We start from the raw sequence: 23,612 nt of genomic DNA, 5'->3' as shown, positions 1-23,612 counted from the left end.
TGCCTGCGCCACCGTTTGCACCGGCTCAGCTGTTCAATACACACCTCTGTGGAGAAGATGGACTTTCCACACGAAGAGTCTGCTATTCATTGATTTGTTTCTGTGTGCCTGTTCACAGAATACTCAGTTACAGTGCCAGGCACTGGGGTTACCAGGAATGGGGAGAGAGAGAGCCCCACTGTCTTGCAGGCAGCCGTTTAGAGAGACACCTGGTCTCTCACAACTGTTGTGAAAGCTAATGGAAACCCAGAGAAAGAAGCAACATTTGTGCATGGAATGGCTATTTCCCTGCATTTTAGCTTCATTAGAGACAAACATAATTAAAATTTGCTCTTACTGAGGCACATTTTCCATTTCAGGTGAGAAGCTATGAGACTGCATGCTTTAGCTCTCTGTGCGCTGACGCCAGATGAATTGCCGTCTGTGCTACTGGATTTTAGGGTTAGTGAATAAGAGGTTCTTTTGCTGGCCAAGGTTTCTGGATTAAGATGCTCTCCAAATTTCCAGACCAACATATTTGCAGTTGCTGAGACAAAAGCTGCTGTATCCTACCTTCCCATCCACAAGTGTTCTGTTTTGCTCATTCTCTTTCCCTCCTGTTTCTGCCACATAAACAACTCAACTTTGTTGGTAAATTGACTGCTTGGAAGAAACTCACATTATGAATACTCCCTTATTATATAATGCTTTTATGTGCGCTTCATTGTAATAATGTCAAAGATTTAAAAATTAATTCTGCTGTAGAATTTCAGAAGTAATTAAAAGGGGTGAGAAGACACTCCAATGACTGTAAATTTGTAATAGTGTTCTTTTTCTATTACCATGAGCAACCATATGCACACTGTGTTTTCTGTTTAGTTCCCTTTGAAACATTTTTAAATAAATAGAGAAAAAACATATTCTTGTATAAGCATGGGCTTTTGTGCCTTTTGTGGCTCAATGCATGTTTGTTTACGGGATAAGACTGATTTAAGCCTCTTAAACTTGACAGAAAACCAAATTAGTGCTATTTCCTATTTGTTAACACAAGATTTGCCCCCATTCCATGCTGCTGTATGCTGACAACACTGCCATCCCTTCTGTGTGTGGCAGGAGGATTAAAGTGTAGGGTCTGCCTGCCTGCAGGTGAGCTGCAAACGGATCGAGGGGGTTGACAACCACACAGGCAGGAGTCAAAGTCAGAATACTCATGACCAGAATGCGGGAGGGTGTGCAGAAACTGGTGGAATTTGGTGGGATGTTGAGCAAAAAAACTGGGGTAAGAGAAAGTAAAGTGAATGAAGAGGTCAGGAGGGAGAGGCATTTTATGTGGCAGGTGGGCTCCAGATGAGTGACTTCTTAAGGTGGAACCCATTGTTTGTGACCTGATTCCTAGGCCAGCAAGAAGGAATGAATGCATGGTTGACTGCATCGCCAACCAACAGGAGTAGAGATAACCACACCCACCACGAACACAAACAGGTCCCAGCCTCAACGTGCTCAGGCAGCGGCTCCCATCCACCTTCCACACTCCACTGCCTGTCAACCCAGAGTCGGAACGCCATGGGGATTTTGATCTTAAAATCCTGATTTCGGGTTCTGGCTTCAGGTTTTTGAGCCAGCAAAGCTTGACAGGTGTGTCAGTGATGCCTTAACTTTTCAGAATTGCAGTGTTCCTCATCCATACAACTGGAATGATAATAAATGTGCTCTTACCTCATCGAGTTTTACGAGGATCAGATAAAATTATGAGGGTGAGAGTGTCTTAGGAAATCTGCGAGACCCTTCCAATGCCAACAACTATGAACAACCAGGGGACAGCAGGGGAGCCAGTGTGGTTCCAGCAACAGTCAAGGCCCTTGCTCAGGTGCCGTGGGGCTTAACTGACCAGCCAGGTCATAGAGAAAAGTGCTATGGGAAGATAACTATAGGAAGGTTCACTCCATCCAAAAGGAAGCCTGTGCAGGAACACCAGCTGTTGTTGACTTTTATGATCTCAATTTCCAAATTCACTTCTTTGGGACCTTGACCCTGTGTGGTTGTGCTGCTTTGCATTCGTGGCTGGATGTGGGAGCCAGCTCTCATCTCTCGGTTATTATAATTATACCGGGGAACTCGGCTGTCTGGGTGCCACAGGCATCCTAAAAATGTTCTCATTGCTTCTGAATACACAACCTCGAAAGGATGGCAATTCCAGGAAGAAGTTATGCAAAAGCATTCATAATGCTTTCAAATTTATTCCCAGGCTAACTTCCTAATTTTGGAAACAGTAGCAAAACAGCATCACATGAGTGAGATATGCTAGTATTTCACGTGCGGCACCAAGTAGAACCTCATCGCAGCCATGAAGGCGCGGGAATCAACATTAGCATAGTGTCAGGTGCCATCACCAGCACCATCTCCAAGACCCTTCTGTTTCTGGCGTCCTTCTCCTCCGGCGTGCCCCAGGACCTACTGTGTGAGAGTGTGGTTTTTTTAAATGAAGGAACTCATCTCCTCCCCTACATAAAATAATATTGTTATTTAAGACTTTGATCTGTGGGGGCTTCTTCCTTCGCTCAGGGACTTTTACAGACTGGGGAGCATGCACGAGGCACGGTGTGGAAAACATCTGTCCAGCCTAAACAGGGAGCCAGAGAGAGGTAAGTCCTCTAATCTGCCCGAGGAGACCAAGGCCCATAGTAAACAGAGGTGCCCTGGCATCGTATCCAAACAGGCTGGCTATTGTCTTCCAGCAAGTGTGCCGATGAATTAACTCTTTATATTTCCCGCCTCAATAGCAGACCCTTTCCATCTCTTCAGAGCACCAAGCATTGTAAATCCCTGTTTTATTTCATGTGTGTGATGTACAGACGGTACTAGAAATTGTGACACAGGGATGGACACCATGTCATCCATTCTCCTCACTGGAAAGGATCCTAGGTTCTAAACAAATAAGGCAAACTCAGGATAATACAGGAAAATGTTAGGAAGTTGGGTTTGTGGGTACAAAGATGCCTGGTATCTGCAGAGGCTGCAAAAATGATGAGAAGAGAAAGTGTTATCCTTTCTCAAGGTCCCCAGTTTTTTCACTCTCTTTATGCCACATAGTTGAGGATAGGGCTTGACTGGCTGCTTGGGTAGCATGTCAGGGAAGACCCTGTGTGCTGCAACTAGGAGAAACCCAGCTCAAATTGGACCGAACACTGAAGGGGGCTGGCTCACTGGTTCCCACGAGGGAACAGTGCAAGGTGGACTCCCAGGAGCCAGATGCTACTGGTTTCTGCTCTCCAGTCCTGCAAGATTTCTTGCAAGATTCGCCCTTGCCGCACTCTCCATCCACCTGTCCCCATGGCCCTGCATGGACAGAGCCACTACAGCTGAGCAATCATGGTAGGAAGGGGAATGGAATACAGAGGCTCCATCAACTGGCTCAGTCCAAGCCTTGCTCATCCTCAAGCAGCTTGCCCAGCTACAAACTGCCAAAAGCAGAAAAGGAGACCGTGTTTTAAACATAAGCTCCTTCTAACAGAGTCTTCTGTGCACTTTTAGCCACAGGGCCTTCTGAATTCAGAGTAAGGTGTGGATTGTATCCAAAATGGTACATCTGAGTGGACTTTAGAAAGACTCCTCTGCTCTCAATTCTCTCCCTCAGTGGCCTACGACAATGTCTAAATTACCCCCCACTGGGGTAACATAGTAATATTAATGAGACATTTATTAAAAAACACAGAAGCCTACAGCCGACTTTCAGTGTCCCGTATTGAATTAGCTTCATGGATTAGCCCTTTAACTTGCAAAGACTCAGAACAAGTCTTGACGAGAGAAGTGGGACAAAGCATTATCAGAGTGGGTGGATATCTATGTGGCTAACAAATTGCTTTGAAACCCAGTTGCAGACAGCCGCACGACGCAATCTCAGAGTTACTGTGATTAAGTGCCCTGCTACTCCATATGAATGGTAGAGCCACAGCAAGATGACTTAAATTGATTCAGTGCCCTTTCAATTTTACTGCCTTCCAGAGAGCACTAGATGGAAGGGGAATTTCAGGATGCAAAAAAGTGAGATTAAGAAATGCAAATATACAGCTTTCAGGAGCCAGGCCGGCTTCCCCTTCAGCTTCCCCATCCACCTCATCCAGAGGGACAGCCCCACACCTACAGGAAGGCAGACAAGACAGGCCTCTTACAGGTTTATATAAAAACTGATACCTGCATTTATATAACGACTTCCTCTAGCTTAAAATTTCTACTCCTGTCACATGCTGGGAAATGCTCACGTTTGTATAAGAAATATGCCCCTGATATCCGATTCTGCCAACTAAGAAAGTAGAATTATGAATATGTTTGTTGAAAAACATCTATTGTGCTCAGTAGAAAAAGCACATCTTTTTTTCTAATCAACGTCAGCTGCCGGCCCATAAAAAGTGAGGATATATAAAAAGTATCATAGAAGTGGCTCCAGCATCTTAATTAATTGAGTCAATCTGGGAGTAGATGACAAGCCTTTTTTCCTTCATAAACCTTCACTGATCTCCTTAAAATAGTGCTGACACAAGTGGAAGTAATTCAAATTGATGGCAGGTAAAGTCCTAGATGAGGTCAAGATTTCTGGAACAACCCAGGCCATAATCAGCATTAATCTGCTGGGATTTAATGATCTCCACACATAATAACAAAAAACAAATCCAGGTGTGGCCTTTAGCTGGGGGATTAAAGTCAGGAGAGGAAATTTTTCTAACTTTTTTCTTAGTCCAGCCTCAGGATTCCTCTGCCCGGCTTGGTGAAGGACACACAGAGGCTAGAGTCTGAGAAAGACAGTTTAAATTCTCAGAAAACAAAACAAAACCAGAAAACAGAGCACTGAGCCTTGACTCCTAGTGAGAGGTGCCAAGGACTGGATCTCACGCAGTCTCTGGGTTGGCCACAGCGTGTGCATCTGAAGTAATCTGCCCACCGTGGTGCCGATTCTCTCCTTTGGATGTTGGAACGCTGCCCCCAGTCTTGTTGGGCAGGCCGGCGACGGCCGAGTGATGCCCGTGGGAGACAGCGATTAGTGCCTCCTGCACAGGCTCATGGATGTCTGAGTGTCTCCCTCTGTCCTCCGCCCACAATCCCGCTAACTCTTCTGGAATATTTTAAGCCAAATCTAAGACTTCATATGATTTCACATTAATCACAAATAAGAATCTTTAAAAAATGTCATAGCACACCATTATTATATTGACTAAACTGTCAGCATTCTTAATATTACTTAATATGCTGTCAGTTTTATATTAGACCCCCATGCCCCCATCACCTAGTTTCAATAATTATGAACACGCGGCCAACACGTTTCACCTAAAAGTCCCACACAATCGTTTTACTCTCCATAGGATTATTTTGAAGGAAATCTCAGACCTTCTACCATTTCATTTGTAAATAGTCTGTGTCTCTGACAAATAGGCCCTCTCTTTTAAAATATAACCACAATAGCATGATCAGTAATAACAATAATTAGCAATAACTCATTCTATTAAAAGTATATTACAAATATACTATTCAAATTACCTGATTTTAAGTGTGTGTGTGTGTGTGTGTGTGTGTGTGCTCGTGTGTGCGCGCCTTTATACAGGCATATGTATATATTTAGTTGGCTTGTTTAAATCAGGATCCAAACCCATTCTAAACATTATGTTTGGCTGACAAGTCTCTTAAATCTCCTTAATCTGAGGTTCTCTCGTCTTTTATTTTTGTAACTTGCAGTTGACCAGATTCCTTGTCCTGCAGAGCTTTCCCCAGTCTGGATTTTGGTGATTGCATACTTGTGTTGTCTTCTATCTCTTTCTCGGTCCCTTGTCCTTTGTGTGTCCCTGGAGTCTGGTACAAAGATCTACATCTGTGCTGCCCAGCAGCTACTGAGCATTTCAAATGTGGTTCCTGTGAGCATCTTTAATTTATTGAAATTAATGTAAATTTAAAAACTGATACTCTATTGTTACTGGAAAAATTTCAAGTATGATTGGAACAGCTTTGGTATGTGAATCTACTTTTTAACTGTAAATTTTGGAAAATCTAAATACAGATTAAGTTTTTCCAATGAAAATTTAGCAACGAAAGTAAGATATCCTTGCAAGTGTAAAATATACACAGCATTTCAAAGACAGAGTAGGAAAAAAATGTTTTAAACTCTCATCAATATTTTTTACATTGATAACATTATGAAATTGTGATATTTTGGATACACTGAGTTAAATAATATATACTGTTAAAATTAATTCTCCCTTATTTCTCCTTACCTTTTTCATGTGTTTACTAGAAAATATAAAATTCCCATCTGGCTCTCATTATATTTCTATTGAACAGCACTGATGCAGAGGCTTAATAAGATTGAGACTGGTTTGGGGACCAGAGTTGTCTGTGGATGGAATGTACCACATGAGATGCCTGGGGTTCTAGTTGTTTCTCTTTGGTGTTGTGACAGCCGAGCCCTCAGCACAGCCTTATCAAGTTCTCTATCAGTTCTTCACCCAGTGGTTTTGGCAGCATTGATGACTATCACCTTGATTTTTGTGTCATTAGAGATCGCAAAATTCTGATATTCTAGCTCTATGGTTCTTTCCTTTGCTGCCAAAATTTCTATAAAGAGCTTTCCCGAACAACTTTTTTTTTTTTACCCAGAAGCACAATTCATATAGATAAAGTGGGATAAACGCTTGTTTTGTACCTTATATTTACAAGTTTTATAATTATTTAGTCTGAAAAAAGTGGTGAACATTTAGAATAATCATTTTGTCTGAAAAAAGTGGTGAACATACTTTTCATTTTTCATTTCTGTTCATTTCTGTTCTGAAGTATTATTGTGATCTGATGGATTCTGGCAATATGCTGTGTTGTGATAAATTGCAGTTATTACTTGTTTGATGCTCAATTGTCTCAGTGTGGCTGGTGGGAATCCTTTCATTCTGATTCTTTTTGTCATGATTCTGCTACTGTTCTCACTTTCTGGAACAAGAAGCTGGTCATCAGGATCATTTATATATTTCCTGCCCATTCCCAGAATCAGCATTTTCTCCAAGGAGCACTGGCTCCTTTTAATGGGAAATCTAGAATCACAATTAGGGTACCAAACATATAAAGAAGAGCTAATACATATCCTTCTCAAACTATTCCAAAAATTGAAGAGGATGGAGCACTCCCAAATTCGTTCTATGAGGCCACCATTACCCTGACACCAAAACCAGACAAAGACACTATAAAAAAGAAAATTACATGCTGATATGAATATAGATGCAAAAATACTCAACAAAATATTAGCAAACTGAATCTAACAATATATAAAAAGGATCATATACCATGATGAATGGGATTTATTCCAGGGATGCAAGGATGGCGCAATATTCACAAAGCAATCAATGTGGTAAACTACATTAACAGGATAAAAAAAAAAGGAAGGATAAAAATCACATGATCATCTCAACAGACACAGAAAAGGCATTTGACAAAATTCACCATCCATTCATGATAAAAAACTCTCATTAGGGCTTCCCTGGTGGCGCAGTGGTTGAGAGTCCACCTGCCAATGCAGGGGACACGGGTTCATGCCCCGGTCCGGGAAGATCCCACATGCCATGGAGTGGCTGGGCCTGCGCGTCTGGAGCCTGTGCTCCGCGACGGGAGAGGCCGTAACAGTGAGAGGCCCGCATACCGCAAAAAAAAAAAAAAAAGCATTAAAACTCTCATTAAAGTTTGTATAGAGGGAATATATCTCAACATAATAAAGACCATTTATGACAAACACACAGCTAACATCATACTCAGTGGTGAAAAGCTAAAAGCCTTTCCTCTAAATTCAGGAACAATATAAGGATGCCCATTTTCACCACTTCTATTTAACACAGTATTGGAAGTCCTAGCCACAGCAATCAGAAGAGAAAAATAAGTAAATAAAAGGCATCCAAATTGGAAGGTAAGTAAAACTGTCACTATCTGCAGATGACACAATACTATATATAGAAAACCCTAAATCATCACCAAAAAACTATTAAAATTAATAAGTGAATTCAGCAAAGTTGCAGGATACAAGATTAATATATAGAAATATGTTGCCCTTCTGTACACTAAAGTTGAACTATCATAAAAAGAAAGAAAAAATCCCATTTAAAATCACATCAAAAAAAAAAAAAAACACCTTGGAATAAACTTAACCAAGGAGCTGAAAAACATACACTATAAAAACTATAAAACATTAATAATGAAGGAAACTCTAGATGATACAAAGAGATGGAAAGACATCCTGTGCTCTTGGATCGGAACAATTACTATTGTTAAGATAGCCATACTACCCAAAGCAATCTATAGATTTAACGCAATCCCTATCAAAACACCCATGACATTTTTCACAGAACTGGAACAAATAATCCTAAAATTTATATGGAGCCACAAAAGACCCTGAACTGCCAAAGCAATCTTGAGAAAAAAGAACAAAGCTGGAGGTATCACTCTTCCTGACTTTGGACTATACTACAAAGTTACAGTAATCAAAACAGCATGATGTTGGCACAAAAACAGATACATTGATCAATGGAACAGAATAGAGAACCCAGAAATAAACCCATGCACCTATAGTCAATTAATCTACAATGAAGGAGATAAGAATATACAATGGAGAAAAGACTCTGAGATTAGGACATTTCCTCACATCATATTAAAAAAAAAAAAAACCAAAATGGATTAAAGACCCAAATGTAAAACCAGATACCATAAAATTCCTAGAAGAGAACATAGGCAGAAGATTCTTTGACATAAATCATAGCAATATTTTTTGGCCTTCTTTTAAGGCAAAAGAAATAAAAGCAAAAATAAACAAATGGGACCTAATTAAACTTGAAAGCTTTTGCACAGAAAAGGAAACTATCGAGAAAATGAAAAGACAACCTACTGAATGGGAGAAAATATTTGCAAACAATATGGCCAACAAGTGGTTAATATCCAAAATATGTAAATAACTCATACAACTCAATATGAAAAAAAAAAACCTAAACATGGGCAGAAGACCTGAAGAGACATTTTTCTAATGAAGGCATACAGATGGCTAACAGGCACATGAAAAGATGCTCAACATCACTAATTATTCGAGAAATACAAATCAAAATACAATGAGCTATCACATCACACCTGTCAGAATGGCTATCATTAAAAAGTCTACAAATGACAAATGTAGTCGAAGATGTGGAGGAAAGAGAACCCTTGGACCCTGTTGGTGGGAATGCACGCTGGTGTAGCCACTACGGAAAACAGGATGGAGGTTGTTCAAAAAGCTGAAAATAGAACTACCATATGATCCTGCAATTCCACTCCTGAGTATACATCCACAGAAAATGAAACATAATTTGAAAAGATACATGTACCCCAATGTTCATAGCAGCACTATTTAAAAACAAACAAATGTATATTGCAAGACAGAAACAGACTCTCAGATATAGAGAACAAACTAGTGGTTACCAGTGGTGAGAGTGAAGGGGGTAGGGGCAAGACAGGGGTATGGGATTAAGAGAAGCAAACTACTAAGTATAGAACAGATGAACAACAAGGATATGTTTATTGTACAGCACAAGAAACTATAGCCATTATTTTGAAATAAGTTTTAATAAAGCATACTCTATAAAAATACTGAATCACTATGCTGTATACCCAAAACTGATATACTATTTTAAATCAACTATACTTCAATAAAAATAATAAAAAAGTACACAGTGATATGTTTAATTTAAACTTATAAAGTTTTTGTTTAATTTTTTAATCTGTATCAACTTTTTTCTTTGTGCTAAGATTCTGGTTTCTAAAGACATTAACATAATTATTGATTTTACCTAAGAATATATAAAAGTTTAAAAAATATGAATATTATCACTGATACTATGATTACTGAAGAGTTCAAGACTTCTTTCTATTCATTTTGTCCAAAGCACTACTGGCATTGTACAGTTAAATTATTGTGTTGAAGTTACTCAAAATAGTATTTTATTTGCCAGTTAGCAACCACCTTCATACATAGCTAGGGCCATTTAGTTTTTGTCATCTCAAACCACCTCATGACTATATGGCTTCTGGGTTTTTGAGCATACATTTTGCTTGTCTTTACAATCAAATGGGGTAATAATTCCATTCTTGTGGTATAATGGTTCAACTGCAGAGGTATACTTAATGTCTAAGTGTTTCTACCAAGTGAAATCAAAGTGATCTGACAATGTTATAAGGACTAAGGGGCTAAGAGGTTGGAGAACTTTGAATACAGAAAAGCAGTGAGAGACTTGAGGCATATACAGCAGTTATGGTGGTCACACTTAAATCAAGACTGTACCATAGGTATATCATACTTACATCTGGAATGGCAGTTTCTTAACAGAAAAGCTAATTTTCCATATTAAGTTATGTTAATTTGAATTTTATTGGTTTTAAATCTTATATTTATGTATAAATTTATGTGTTCTTGTTTTATTGAATTTATAAGCATAAAGTATTTATACCTAGATTAGAGATTGTATATACTTTTATCATACTATAAGCTGTTTAAATAAACACTGTGAGTCCATGAGAACTCTTATTTTTCTTTAAATGCATATGTATATAACCCAAGTTTGAGAAATACTAAAGCAGAAAACTCATTTCCAGCTATACTCAGTTGAACCGTAGAACTGCATTTTTAGAAACACCCAACAAAAAACGTCTAGCTCTGGTAAGCAGAACTTTCACCAACACAACCATCCAATTATTTGTCCAACAAGCATTACCTGAAATGTTGCCATGTGCTAGATGCCCATCTGAGGCTGGAGGTGTCCAGTAACTGATAAATAAGATGTTAGAGAACAGAGGAGTTTACAGAGTACCAACGACACACACTGCACTGGTGAAAAGCTTGGAATCGAAAGGTCAGTGTTTGGTAGGTGACCATGATGGTAAGTGTGTTCCCAACATAGCAAGCATAGAGAAAATGTGAAGACACCACCCAATGATGCAGGCAAGCAGAAAATATAAATAACATCGATAACTGATCTCCATTCTCTCCATCCAAAACCCCACAGAGGAGTGACTGGAAAGCTGTTTACGTCCTTGAGAAATAATAATATTTCAAAATATTAGAAAACTGAACTGAAATATAAGATGCTAGAATTAGATTTAAATAATAACTGCTCAATCAAAGGGAATTTTAAAATTACTAATAAATATGTAAATGTGAAGTTGGTTCTAGAAGTCACTGCCATCAGAACAAGTGAAGACTTGAAGTTGTGGAAGAAGTCAGTTGTCTAGATTCCAATGAAACAGAGCTAATTAATCCATTTGCATAACCAGTCAGTCCAGCGTTATGAAGTGTTTACATCAAGCTGGAAACTTTGCAGTTAATACTGAACACCCCTGATTTAGGGTATCTGTGCACAGGAAAGCAATACAGTCCTGTCCTCAACAGCAAGGGTCCCCAACCCCCAGGCCGCAGACCAGTACCGGTCCATGGCCTGTTAGGAACCAGGCCATACAGCAGGAGGTGAGTGGCGAACGAGCAAGTGAAGCTTCATCTGCTGCTCCCCATCGCTCCCCATCACTCACATTACTGCCTGAACCATCATCCCACCCCCCATCCCCAGTCTGTGGAAAAACTGTCTTCCACAAAACCGGTCCCTGGTGCCAAAAAGGTTGGGGACCATTGTTCAACAGTACATGGCCAGGATGACAGTTGTATTCAAAATATTCTAACACTACGAATTTTAATATACAGTCCCCAAATACATACAGTCTCATGACAGAAATATCAATTTCATCAACAGTGAAAAGCTCCCAATTATTTCCTCCGGTTGGAGATCAAACTAGCTTTAGCATATTAAGGCACATAGACTCCCTGCAGAAATGAAATCTGTTTAATTGTGCTAAACCCAGGCTTTCTCACACTTTTATATCATGGACTTCTGTCACTATTATTTTGAATACCGTTTTTAACCCCCACACCTTTAGTAAATGTAGCTCTCACATACAATGTGATGTCTTGAGAGAGGTACCCATAAAACTCCACAGGAAACATTTCAATGTAGAAGAGCTTGGTTGGCATCAGTATCTTGCTGAGTACATTTCTCTTTGTTGGAGTATATCAGCCATATAATGTATTAACACATTTTTCATAGTAACTGGAAAGTGATCTCACCATGGGAAAAAATAATCTTAGTTTGCTATTCTTTATGTATATATAAACATATACATATATACATATTTCAGTGTTACACACATATACACATACATACATAATGATGTATTTTAATATCTATTAATGCATATGCAATACTATAGAATACATTTAGAATCTCCTGGGAGATTTAAAATAAAATGATTAAACATCGTAACAGTTGCACTTCTCTTTGAAAATATTGTTTATTGTTTTAAGAGAAACCACCTATGTTAAGTATATAAAGTCACAAAAAGCACAAGTTTAAACTATTCCAACAAGGAATTTCTCGAGATTTAATGCTTCCTGTGAAAGCAGTTCACTTGAATAACTGAAAATATCCAGTATTTGGAGGGTGTGGAGAAATCAGAACTTTCATGCACTGTTGGTAAGATGATAAACTTTTGCAACAGAAATTTGGGAAATATCATCAGATTTTGACCCAGATATCCCATTTTTAGGCCTCCGCCCTGTGAACAAACTTACACAAGTACAGAAAAAAATCCAGGAACAAGGATGTAAGAAGACATTTGGTTTCCTTTCTTCTCTGGCCATGTGGCATCTGAACCTCCTCACTCTATTTGAGGGAAACTCTAATTCTAGGTATTGGTAGGGCAGAGCCCACGATCGTTGACAGTGCCAGATGTCCCCTTTTCAATAGTCACCCCTCCCCACCCCCTGGCTGAGGTCACTGCCAGAGACAGTGATCCAGGCTGTGATGATTGATTTTATGTGTCAACCTGACTGGGTTAAGGGATGCCCAGATAGTTGATAAAACATGATTTCTGGGTGTGCCTGTGAGGGTGGTACTGGGAGAGATTAGCATTGGAATCAATAGACTAAGTAAAGCAGATCACCCTCATCAATTCGAGTGGGCACCATCCAATCCATGGAGGGCCTGAATAGAACAAAAAGGTGAAGGAAGGACAAATTCACTGCTTGAGCTGGGACGTCCATCTTCTCCTGCTCTCAGACATTGGTGCTTCTGGTTCCTGGGCCTTTGGTCTCAGACTGAATCACACCAATGTTTTCCCTGATTCTCCAGCTTGCAGATGACAGATTGCCTCCATAACTATGTGAGCCAATTCCTATAATAAATATCTTCTCTCTCCCTCCCCTCTCCCCTCTATATATATACTGATATATATACACACATATGTACATACACACACACACACACACACACACACACACACACACGTATACTATTGACTCTGTTTCTCTGGAGAACCCTCACTAATACATTAGCCTATATTTATTTCCCTGAAAGTGAGCAGAGAAGTTTTGGAACCTGCCTGAAATCTCACCCACTGGGGATGAAAACATCAGTAGAAGGACAATGCAGGAGAAGAATGAAATTGCCTTTGCCACTGCATCCTGCTGAATCTGGTTTAACACACCAGCTAACAGACTTGTGTCTGTTCAGAGAATTCCTCCTGGGAGTGCCTTCCATTCAACGGGGAGGTAATTGGTGTGTCTTTGGTGGGAGGTAAATAGACAGTCTGTGTCCTGTGGACCAAGGCACAGAGAGGACTCACAAGCCCTTCCCCAGCTGCCAATCACAAACATTGGGCTCCATTCATTTGTCTTCAGTCAAACCAGAGCACATCTCCTTCTCGCATCCTTCTCAAGTCCTCTACCCCCACCCTCCTCACACAGACATAAATGCCTCAGCAAGGACTATAAATTAAGCCTCGTTATCCATTTACTTTCTGCATGAAACTTTTTAAGGTCCTTTTCTGATACTAGGCCGGAGAGTGAAGAGATGATCATTCCTTGTGTTTGGCCTGCATAGGGCCAGCCTGTCTGCCGAGGGTGACACAAATGGTATATATGGGCCAGGGGTCTACAAGCCATGCCAGTAGCCCAGTTCCACCTCTCTGCCAGCTTTACTTTTTTATTGGAACACGATTTACATACTGCCTAGGGCTGCTTTTGCGAAGCAACCATAGAGTTGAGTAGTTGTAACAGAGACATCATAGCTCACAACGCCAAAACTGTCTACAAGCTGATGCTTTGCAAAAAAATGTCTGCTGACCCCTGTTTTTGGATGTTGCAAAGCTGCCCCTAGAACTGCTGGATACACACGGAGGAGAAGGACCAGTCTCCAGTCCCCTTCAGTCCATCTCAATTGGGCCGGCACTCAGACAGACACTGTGGCAACGTTCACGCTCCAGCCATCCTCCATCTTCTAACTGTATATGTAACCACTCAATTGTTACATGGGCTCCAAATCTGCAGTGTTCCTTATAATCAGAAGCCAGATAAAATAAGCAATCACCTGAAACAAACTCTCCATTATCAATGGCTCGATATCCAAGATTTCAAAAAATTTTATAGGAATGCTTTTAAAGTAAATTTACCAAATTTTACAACTTCCAGAACAGTGAGCTTACTGGTACTAGAGGTCAGAGATGTGATATTAATAATATTAGCAAAGGAGCCCCATTCCAATGCGGCACATCTAAAGAATAGGGGTCACCCACTGTATCATGCGCTAAATAAACTGAAGTGTCATCCAAGAACATCACGTCCTAGATGAAGGTGACAGATATTAAATTATACTGGAACAGATGGAACAAACACACCGACAAATGGATGTGAAACTGATTCAGGAGCTTTTCTATTATTTTATCTCTAATTCAAAATACCCCTGTGAAGGTTTTTTCCTCTGTTTCACACGTATCTCTTTAAACACACACACATGTGCACACACATGCACACACAGATGCACACAAACATACATCTTCAAATTTCAAGTAGAGAACAAAGTGATCCCCTATAATCATGGAAAGGAATTTTGAGAATTCAGTGGTGAGCATTAGTGTTGGTAGAAAAGCACTAAAAGGCATGGCCAGCTATATAATCTGTAGGGCCCAGGGCAACATGGAAGTGTGGGGCCCCTTGTTAAAAAACTATTAAGGTCAAGCTGGTGACAGCAAAACACTGAACTAAGTTCATGTCACAAGCCAATGAAGTGATGGGTGTCTTCCTTCTCTGCTCCCCTCCCCCCAAACATGTACCAGCGATGGAGCCAATCCAGTGGGATGACTTCAGGAACAGCTGAAGTCATGAGGCTATTAACGCCATGCCTGCAACGTGACGTAAATGACATGGCTGAGCAAAGGAAGTCTGAAAGCAAGCCCCTCCTCCTCTTCTTAGGCAAAACAATTTATTTTTTGTGTTCTGCCAGGACCCTTAACTGTAAACATTTTTCAGTTACACCGATAACCCATGTCCTCCCATCTAGCTTCAATGCTTCTGCCTTTAGCTGAAGAATCATTGAAAAAGGTCATTTTTTCATTCACATGAACAGAAGCCGTAGGTACATAAATGATGCCTCACTTTTAAGACCAGAGACCAAAGAGCACAGCAGCCTTGGGCAGTGACTGGCATTTTATCAACAGGCTGCAGGTTATCCCTGTAAGTGGCCCCATGGCTACACCTCTGCAGGGACAGGAACAAACTAGAGACGGGTGGGTGAAGGAGAAACTGCAGCAAAAAACAAAGGCAGGGGGGCCTCAGGCACTTTATTTTTCTTTGGTAAAAGACCTTCTAGCCTGAGAGGAAAATGGCATCATTGTTCTGCTCCTGATGACAGGGCCATGCGCCACGGCTGCCTGAACAGTGATATCATGGTGGGGTCATGGTCCCCAATTCACCACCGGCAGAGGCGAGGCAAGGGGACAAAGGGAGAGGGCCCAAGCAGAGAGGAAATCATCACTCAACATAAAATACTTCTTCACAGTGGATGCCAAAATGCCCCATTTCATAGGACTTCGATGGACGTCTTAATTGGAAAGCATGAGAGCATTGTTCATTCACCCCTCACGCCCCCTCCCCACCACTCAGCCATGACTCCTGTCCATCACGCTGAGGCCAGTCCAAGGTCATCAGGAGGAAGTGCGTCTTTAACTAAAAAGTGTGAAGTGGCTGTGCTTTCCCTGCATTGACTAGGAAAGTTGCCCTCCCCGACAGAGGCTCTTTTCCCACAGCAATGCTGCTGAGGCCACGGCTGTGTTCTCAGGGGGGCAATGGTGATGGTGCCTGATCACCCGTGGAAGATGGTTTGGAGTTAGGAACCTCAAATGTGATGCTTGTCTCAGCCACTCCCTAACTCTGTCCCTCTAAGGAGATACTTGCTCTCCCGTCCTGAGCACTGCTTTCTTCATTTGTAAAACTGGAATCAACGCCCATTTCTCCAGGACCAGCTACATAATCTGCAGGGCCCACTACATAATCTGCAGGGCTCCATACAACTTGAAAATGTGGGACCTTACATACAAAAATGATTAAGAATGTCAAGAGAGAGTTAAAACAACCCAGCACAGAGCCCTTCTGAGCTGGGGGCTTGTAGACCCAGGAAGTCTACTCTGAGGACCTTACCAGGTTAGATGCATGTGAGAGCAGAGCTGCCCCAGGCTCTGCATGGAGCCTCAGTGATGCTTGTTCAATTCAGACAGACAGCAAGGAAGAAGAAAAGGTATTTCTGCAGAAATCATCTAAATCAGGATGCAAAGTCCACGTGCAGAAAGAACTGGTTGTTGAGAAGTCATGATTTCCATGCAGTTGGATTACAATACTGAAAGAAAATAAAGTGGAAATATGAGTGCTGTGTGTCACTCCCCACCATGAGAAAATGCAGTGGAAATATGAATTTGTTTGCCCCCTCTCCCCAAGGAGAAGGAGGAGGTTTGATCACGTCAATGTCCAAGGGGTTACAGCTGAAGGTCAGAAGATGCATGTCTCCTACAAAAAACAGAAATTCCACTGACCCCTGTTGGAAAGTACTGATATCTTCTGGAAGGAAGGGTTTTAGAAATCATTGTCTAACTGGGTACTGACTGAGTGCATGTCAGGATTTTTATAGTAACTCTGTATATGAAAATTCATTAATGACTATGAACATCTTAAAGTAACTAATTTTACTCCATATATATATATATATATATATATATATATATATATCTTTTTTTTTTTTTTTTTGCGGTACACGGGCCTCTCACTGTCGTGGCCTCTCCCGTTGCGGAGCACAGGCTCCAGATGCGCAGGCTCAGCAGCCATGGCTCACGGGCCCAGCCGCTCCACGGCACATGGGATCCTCCCAGACTGGGGCACAAACCCGTGTCCGCTGCATCGGCAGGCGGACTCTCAACCACTGCGCCACCAGGGAAGCCCATACTCCATATATATTGATTTAGAAAGTGAAACTAAGAGAAGGTCACAAAGAACATGGTTGCTTTATATGACCTTAAATAGTTTTCAATGTACCCCAAGCTTCCCTAAATAAACCTTATTTGGAGCTGTCACTCCCCCTGGAAATGTTTATATAGTATTTTCACTCCGTAACTTCACAAAACTTCCATAAATTTTCTTCTCCCTGTATTAAAGTAGTTCCTTTCATCTTTCCTAAAACTACCCTGTTGAAACTTCAAAGACTGCCCTATGGTTCAGATGTCCTAGAACTGGGTTAACAGGTCCCTGATAATGTCAGCAGCGGCTTTCACGAAATTTGTGGACTTTGATCATATCTTCACCTCAGCCTTCATCTTCTTCCAGGCAAAAGAGACCTAATTTTTTAGTCACTTCTTACACTGAAGACATTCTATCTACTTCATCCTGACATTTCCTCCCCATCCCTTCAATGCTGTAATAACCTATCTGCTACCCATCTACCTATTTAGTTGTATAATCAAGAAGAGAAATCACCCATACACACAGTATTCTGTATCCAGACTCAATATGTTTTTGAAGAGTAAGAAAATACGTTTATATTTTCAAACACCAGATTTCAACATTCTAAGAACTGTGGACCTTTTCTCCTGAAGCAGTAGCACATTAGACCGATTTCCTGATAGTGTTTAGTACAAACAAATGAATCATATGGCTCTAAGACCACAATTCAGATCACTTTTTCCAAGAACTCTCCCTCCACCTGACCACACCAAAGGGATAGGCCATTTTTTTCTACTCATTCTTGCAAAAGAAACTAGCTCCTGATAGCTCCTGACAGCTCATGATAGCTTTATCTTTCAGATTAAAAATATAAATGCATTTACAATCATACAGTTAGAAGAAACAGTCTTTAATTTTAAAAACTACTGATCATCTGCCATATGCAAAGAACATGGTTCTAGGCCCCAAGAGTTAATGTGAGGGATGGAAATAAATACGAACATGAAACGTGTTTTATTTGGCCTCGGGATCCTTTCATGGACTTCCATAACAAGAGCCCAAATTCCACAGACTCTTATTCCTACCAGTTCACACAGGAATTTCGGCACTTCAATTTTCTGTGGGCCTCAAGAGGTATCTCATTTATGAGCATAAAGGCATCTTCTCCCTTTAGCTGATGTTGCTATTTTGTAAAACATTAGAGATCTGGAAAGCCAAGTTACATGTCAATCGCTGACCAAATAGTGGGAAAAAAAGTCTTTTCCCTTCATGTTGTAGTCATTTGAAGGGTTCCAAATCAAAGTTATTTATGCCCCCAATGTTTCAGAGAGTCTTTGTTTTGTTTCATAAATCACTCTTCAATTTTCACTTACAGTCTATGCTTTTCATAAAATGCAGGGAACAAGCCCTCAGAATTACCACCACACCCTCCATGAGAAGTGGCTTTGTTCCTGGAGTGTGCATGCTTAGGATGGGGGTTCCCAAGAGGCCATCGCCCCTTTGGTCACAGCAGGGGTGAGATATGTTCAGATGTACTCAAATGCCAGCAGCTCAGAAGCTCAGATCCCTGTTCCCAAAGAAGAGCTTACAGCCCAGGAGAGGACAGGAGAGGGTGGGGGAGAGTTGCTTCTAAAAATAGTTTTAAAATGAACAAGGAAAGGGTAGTTAGTTGATAAAATGTTAGAGACGCGATGGGATTCAAGCTTCCACTGGGCTGCGTTTAAATTCTGGGTCATCGTGGGGATGAGTGTAGGATCACTGCACAGACTGCTAACTCTGATTTTCTAAATGATGACATTCAGGCACAGGTGAATTAAATTTCTTCACTGAGTTTACACAGACTGTTGGTGACAGAATCTGAACTAGAAAAACACTCTCTTACATCAGATAATTCATAAAATATATTTAACACATCAATTCACCAATGGTCTCCTAGGAAATTCTTCTCTTCATATCTCAACCAGAGTGGAGCCCCATTTTCCTGTATCTCCATCTGTTTCTTCTGCACAAATTGGTGCACTTGGCACTAAGTCTACGACAAACTTCCCCTCTAATGTATAACAATTCATTTTAAAATATGAGCTTTAAAATAAAAACTTTAATTAAAAATAAAATATTTACTAAGCACCTACTATGTACAAAGTAAGATGTATGTGCTGTGGAGAATATGAAGGTGAGATTTTATTTGAAGATCAAAGCAAATTACATAAAGATGGAAGGAAATTAGTCCTTTCTTTTGACTGTATACTTACATAAGCTCCACTCAATTTTGATTCGTTTGCAAGGTATTCCATTATAGAAACGATTTTGCCTTTTTACCGCTGATAGGGTTTGTATTCTCCTCAATAAGCCTAACCCTTACTTTGGTTTTTATCAGTTTCACATGGATGGAACTGAGACTCATCAACTTGGAGTTATAAGAATTTTTCCAATCTTTTTCTAGGAATGTGGTCATCTTAGCAACTCAGTATTCCTCTGGATACCAGATATTTAGGCTCCCAAGGTACACATTTTGAGTGGAGATTGCAGCTCCATCTCTGAGTTCTTTCTAAGGGTTTGCAGTGGGTCCACCTCGTGGTGTTTATGCCAGCCCACCAGTGCCCTGAGCCATTCCGGCATCCTGAGCCACGGTCTCCAACGCATCTGCTAGAAGAGAGCTATTTCTATTTCATCAATCATTTTTCAGGCCTAGGAATGAAGCCCCTGCAAAACTTTCGGACTCTGACTTAAGTTCTCATCATCTGGTCCACTGGCTTTTTTCTCTTCAAACACTGATCACCTGGTGCCTGAGGACTCAACTTTGACAAAGTTACTCTCAGGAGAAAGCATCTGAGCCTCGGGTTCAGGAGACTTGGGTTGATTCTGAATTATCAACTTTCTAACACTTAGTATCTCTCAACCTCTCCCTCTGCAAAAGGGGGCACTGATTCTGGCTTTCCTGCCTATCACCAAGTTTTTGAGAAAACAAGATGATATAATAAATTTGCAAGTCCTTTATGAACTGTGAAACATATTTAGTCAATCTATAATATAAGTGAGTGATCAGTTTAAATAATTGTTCACGAAAGATGCACATGATGGTATTAAAGACTTAGGTTAAAGAAGAAAAGACTCCCTCCGTAGCTTTTCATATATTTTTGATAGAGTCAACTGTTTCCCACAAGTGGACGAGCCAACAAATAACATGCAGCTATGCAAAGCAGTTAATATTTAAGTACAAGAATGTGTAGGGACAGGTACACATGCCTATCAGCCCTTCTAAACTCCTATCAGAGTCCTTGTCTGATTTGTCTGTTTCCTCTTTCTCCAATGATGTGTTCACCACATCCTGAAATCCAAATAAGAATCAAATTTCAAATAATCAACAAGGCTGTAGCCACTTCTGTCCTATACTATCATGTTGATTATCAGCTTAGCTTTTAGTAAAACAAACAAACAAAAAAAATAGGAGATCAAATGAAATAAAGAGTGCAGTAGGGCTCAAAGTGAAAGAGAATTTAAAAGGGGCTTGATGACAAGGCATATTAGATGCACAATGGCAATTTTTCAGAAAGTTGAGACCTTCTAGGCTGTTTTTCAACCATCAAATATTTGTTAATATCACTGAATGGCAGAAACTGCACTGGGTATAAAGTGGTTTTTGACCACAAACCTCACGTCTAGTAGCGAAGAGAGAAACAGAATCAAAGTATCATGAATAAAGTGCTATAAAAGGTTATTTTCTATAAACACCTGCAACTACTAGAATCTAATTTTTCACAGGCACTGACTATACACTCCACAGTTTCAACTCCAATAAGAAATCCAACATACCAAGGGTGTTCTACCAATATTTATTAAAATTCAAAGTGCATATCTAACATTCCTTGAGGAACTTAGGAAAACTTTATGAAGGATGTGACATGTGTGTTAAGATGTTATTTTAACCCAGTTATTAAAGATGAGAAATTTGTAAGATAGCTGCTATTCATTAGTTAGAAAATAGAGTATTTATTTTGACTCAGAAGAAAAAATACTGTGAAGGATGAGGTAAGACCATCCCAGATTCTAACCCTATGTCTACATTTATCATGTAGTTATTTTTAAAATTGGTTCAGTAGTTTTGTTGAAGACAAAAGTGATTCCAGGGTAAGTCGGTAGTTTTGGAAGAGGGGTATTTGAAGAAAAATATATCTTTTCAGAGTATGGTAGTACAGACTTGCGTAGGAATGTAAACTCAGAAAGTGTGTAATTTAAGACAGCAGACCAGAATCAGACTTGGGAAAAATATGTCTAAATAGAGTTAACCTCAAAGTGTTACCAACATTTTAAAAGATTTTGTCCACACAATATTAAAAAGGAAAGTTCAAAGCAATCAAATTATTAGTGAGATAACCGGTCCATTTTGGGAGTGAGCTATGTCATCTGGCATATACAAATGAAAAAAAAAGTAATGCTCTGCCTGCATTTTAAAATTTTCATCCAATTATCATTATATTATATATATACACACACATAGACATATATATCAGAAAGTATCAAATCGTTAAGCAGAAGCCTGGTGAAAAAGAATCAGAGGAAATGTTTTCGGAAATCTTTAACTTTATTGAATACATGAAAGAGAAGCCTTTGGGAATATAATTGAAAATAGGAAATCAAAGTACATCTCAAAATTCATAAGAACAAAGTATAGTTTTATAGATTTTTAAAAAAATTATTCTCCAAGTTTCAGTGTTTCCTTTTTAACCTGATGGACATTATTTTTCTGGGATCTCCCTGGTATTTTGCCTTTCTCTAGCAGCACAATACTGAAAAGAAGATGCATGAAAACACCATACAATTGTGATATTAAATTTACTTCTAAATTTTGTTAATAGCCTGTGCTATGGGCATAACAGGGTAATAAATTAAGAAAAGATGAAAAATAAACATAAGGTTTAGTATTATTAAATGCAGTGACCATTATTTCCTTGGTGGTATGTAAAAATTACACAGTAAAATTATACAATGGAGTTGTGTGATATATTCATTCAACTCATGCAAATTCAAATTTGAAAGAGAGAACAATTTATCAATTTATACAGTTTACTCAATTATACAGTTTAGTCAATCTGCCCAATTCTCTCTACATTTCCATTCAGTGAATTTTTGTCCTGCTTAAGTAAAACATGAGGTATTTTGGGTATATATTTGCTTTTTTATCCATTTCCATTCTTATGTGCCTCTCACAGTGAGAGAATTTCACTATAATTACTGTGTTTTTAACAGCTAAAGGTTTGTTTGTTTTTTAACCTAGCAGTACCCTCTAAATGCCACCCAATTGCTTCATCTGGTCCTCAATGAAGAACATGTAGCTAGTTCAAAAGTCAAGCTGGAAACTGACTGTGTCAGAGTTACTAGGAGACCAGCCATGAATGAGTTCCAATACAGTTCCTTCCTAAGGAATCAGCACACACAAATCCTTCCTGCATGCTGGCCTTAGACAATAAGCTTCTATAAAAACGAGGAGGTGACGTCCATTCCAGATCAACTCTGACCATGTTCAAAGGGGTTTTCATTTTAGTGAATCTGTTTCACAAATAACAGGAACCTCATTTGTGTACCATTTTTAATGTTTCAAGACTGACTACATCTGCCAAATTCTACAGTTGGGTTGGTTCATCCATAGCAGACACTGACTCAAAAATAATGACAGGCTTTGAGTCTTTCCTGCTTTACTCTTGACAAACTTCCCCAAATAATTATATTTATATATCTATTTGTTCTTACTTTTTGTGAGAATCCATTTCAAACAAAATCTATTTCCTAAGTTGTCTTTAAAAATAGTGTTAGTTGTTAGTCGTCACTCTGAAGTTGGAAGCTCCAGAGAACTTCTCTACCTGTAACTATCTTTAATAAAAAGATACCTTTACTGGAAAAGGCACTGGGTGTCTCATAGAGTCCAAACAAACTTAACAACCAAACTTTAGCCAACTGAGGCTGAGGTAAGCCTCAGAAACAGGCAGACCTAAGACTTGAAAGGACATCTGGACTCTTTCCCACTCTTCAATTTTCACCTCCCTACCCCCCCATCCCCTCCCCTCCTCCAGTGTTTTACATTCATTCATTCTCCAGAATGGTGCCTTTGCATGACTGCTGACAAATCTTGAGTGTTACTACACTGCCCTTGTGTTACTAAGCTACCACTACCATTACTAATACTGTCCTTGTGTTACTATTCTGGTGTTACTACTACTATTACTGTTCTAGTTTCCTATTAATATTAATGCCCTTGTGCTACTAGTCTAGTGTTACCATTTTTATTACTGTG

The sequence above is a fragment of the Monodon monoceros genome, unplaced genomic scaffold (assembly GCF_005190385.1).
Source record: "Monodon monoceros isolate NGI ecotype Baffin Bay Population unplaced genomic scaffold, NGI_Narwhal_1 Super_Scaffold_21, whole genome shotgun sequence".
NCBI lineage: Eukaryota > Metazoa > Chordata > Mammalia > Artiodactyla > Monodontidae > Monodon > Monodon monoceros.
Note: the sequence above shows the minus strand (reverse complement) of the source record.